We start from the raw sequence: 2,735 nt of genomic DNA, 5'->3' as shown, positions 1-2,735 counted from the left end.
AATAATAAATAAACTTTCTATATATATATTATATATATATATTTCTCTAGAAATAATTTCGTAAGATTTATGTTACGTCAGAAGTTTCTGTTGTTTTTACGTCAGAACAAAGTATTAATAGAATTTAAAAAAAAAAAAAGATTGATTTAAAATAAAATTACTGATTTTTCTAGCGCAATTTATCCGTTATAAATGCGAAGTATGATATCATAAAACTGTCAACAATCAAATATTCGATTTTTATAATAAAAAAAAAAGAAAGTCTATGCAGTTCTTACAATTGATTTCCTTTCTGTACAGAAAAGAGATTGCTAGACTTCCCTGTCACAGTTCAGAAATCGAGACGATTTGCTGCAGTCAGCATTTTGTTTCTTTAAGAATAAAAAACAAATTTTTTTAATATTTTGCTCTTCTTAAAATATTAAAAGAATTAAATTCTAACGTAATAACACGTAGAAAAAAATTATAGAAACATATAAGCCATATATATGTATATATGTGATGGTAAATTGAATCTACTTCGATAAGACACGTTCAGATGTGACTGCTATCTTATCAGTAAAATCAATGCCCTAGCCCTATAATGATGAGTATTGTTACCATGGTAACATCAAGTGTTGCCAGTCATTCCAAGGTTGCTATGGTAACCAATCACGTGTTGGTATATATACTTCTTGTATAACATTCTTACTAATTATAACATTTAGCGTAACATCATTAAAGATAGCTTTTATAATCTTTTTTTTTTCCTCACTCGATTAAAAAGTCAAAAAATTTAAAATATATATAATGGTATATAAATTTCATAATTATTACCATAATTCAAATGTAGAACTAAGAGAGATATTTTTAGAGAATTCAAGAATGGAGAAGGGTTTTTGCGGGCTCGAAAGATGCGCTGAGCTTGTAACCAGATAGCATAGTGTTATGGTAATATTAACGTAACAAAACTTAGTTAATTCGATATTTTAAACGATTTCCATGCTTAATTCCTCATCAGTAGAGTTTACAGTTTGAGAATAGACTGCAGCAAAATGCAATGTAATCGGTAAGTAGACAGACATCTCCCTTTGGGAAAGAGGCAGAAACTTTAATACCCTAGCAGGAGTGTTTTGGAACCAAGCCAAAAATCCAACCTATTTGCCGCAATATAACATGGAGGCTATCGCCGTACTGCGGCAGCATTCTGCATTCATAAAAGTTACAGAGTCTAAACAAATAAAATATTGTATAAACAAACATACCCCGGTATGGTAATTGGCAAAGTTGATACGGTAACGACAACGACAACAACACAAGGTTTCGAATGGAATTGATCTTTTACAATGGCCCTCACAAATGACGTAAGAGGAGGGCAGAGTTAGATAGACGAAAACTTTGGAAAGAGTTTGTCGTTCCACTTTCCGAAAGTTGCACAGAGTTTGTTGGAGTTACTTAAACTCATCAATTATTTAGAAAAACGAGTGATGCTGTGCAACGAAATTACTATTAAAGGATAATAAGAACGCATGCGCCGAAATAAATAACAAAAATTTAGAATAAATAATAAAATTTACCTTTATCTTATATGTAATTTTTACGGTAAATGATGTACGATGTGGCTTACCTTGAAGATAGAGATAGAAGGGACCAGGAAGGGAGGGTAGAGCGTGCTTCCCAGATAGGGACCCGGGCGATGACAGTCGTGCAAGCTACAACACTATGTGTGGGCAGGAATGCAGTCGGCCTCTCTGACGAACCAATATGTGCCGGGCAAGTCTTGTTTGCAGCCAATCAATATAAGGCTCTATGGACTCATTGCTAGCCACGTGGATTCTACTGTGGATGGACTCTCACTTAAACATACGTAAATAAATATTCTGCATGTTGTCTTTTTATCTGTTTCTTCGATTATTGACATATTAAACACTTCGACATAATCGAATTATTTCTCTGCACGCGTCTAACTTTATTACATTCTCGTTGTTCCATTTTAAAAATATTTAGTTTTAATATCGTAACTTTAAATTTGTTTTGTAATTGAATCTACTTCGATAAGACACGTTCAGATGAGACTGCTATCTTATCAGTAAAATCAATGCCCTAGCCCTATAATGATGAGTATTGTTACCATGGTAACATCAAGTGTTGCCAGTCATTCCAAGGTTGCTATGGTAACCAATCACGTGTTGGTATATATACTTCTTGTATAACATTCTTACTAATTATAACATTTAGCGTAACATCATTAAAGATAGNTTAACATTTTTAAAATTTTCCTTTATTTCACATTTAACTTTAATTATTCTTTCATTAAATTATTTTAAAATCAATTTTAAATGCTTTAATTTAGAATTAATTTCAAGTTTTTATTGTTTATTATGAATATAAAGCTGGTTAGAAAATTCAATAATAATAAAAAGAAAAAGAAAACTCAGTTTACTAGAAAATAAAATAAATCAATTATTCAAATTATTTGTATAAAAATTCATTTTTGTTTTTAAATTATAAAATTTCGGCTCTTTGCAGTTTCGTTCTATTGATTCAATATATTAATTTAAATTTCAATCAAATTAATTTTAATAAATTTATATAAGTATATAAAATTTTAATATTAATTTTGTTGTAAAAGAGAAAATTTCTTTTCTATTTGCGATAAATAATTAAATTTTATTACATTTTGTTCGCAGGAAAAAAATAAAAAATAATTTCGTGATTTTCATTTTTCGTACAGAAATATCAAATTTCACTCCATT

The 2,735-nt window shown here is 29.6% G+C and overlaps 1 protein-coding gene across 1 annotated transcript in view; it reads right to left on the bottom strand.

Moving 5' to 3' along the window:
- LOC111613347 (complexin-like) overlaps positions 1–1,750 on the bottom strand; it is a 48,657-nt gene extending 46,907 nt beyond the window's left edge. Inside the window, exon 1 of the mRNA XM_023354694.1 lies at positions 1,607–1,750. The gene's annotated coding sequence lies outside the window, so the exon portion shown is untranslated. The remainder of the gene's footprint in view (positions 1–1,606) is intronic.
- Positions 1,751–2,735: the final 985 nt, after the last annotated feature.

Source organism: Centruroides sculpturatus, unplaced genomic scaffold, assembly GCF_000671375.1.
Source record: "Centruroides sculpturatus isolate CEXI.00-Female unplaced genomic scaffold, Cexi_2.0 scaffold134, whole genome shotgun sequence".
In the NCBI taxonomy this organism is placed as follows: Eukaryota; Metazoa; Arthropoda; class Arachnida; order Scorpiones; family Buthidae; genus Centruroides; species Centruroides sculpturatus.
The sequence above is the reverse complement of the archived record's forward strand: the minus strand, read 5'-3'. Positions and strand labels throughout refer to the sequence as shown.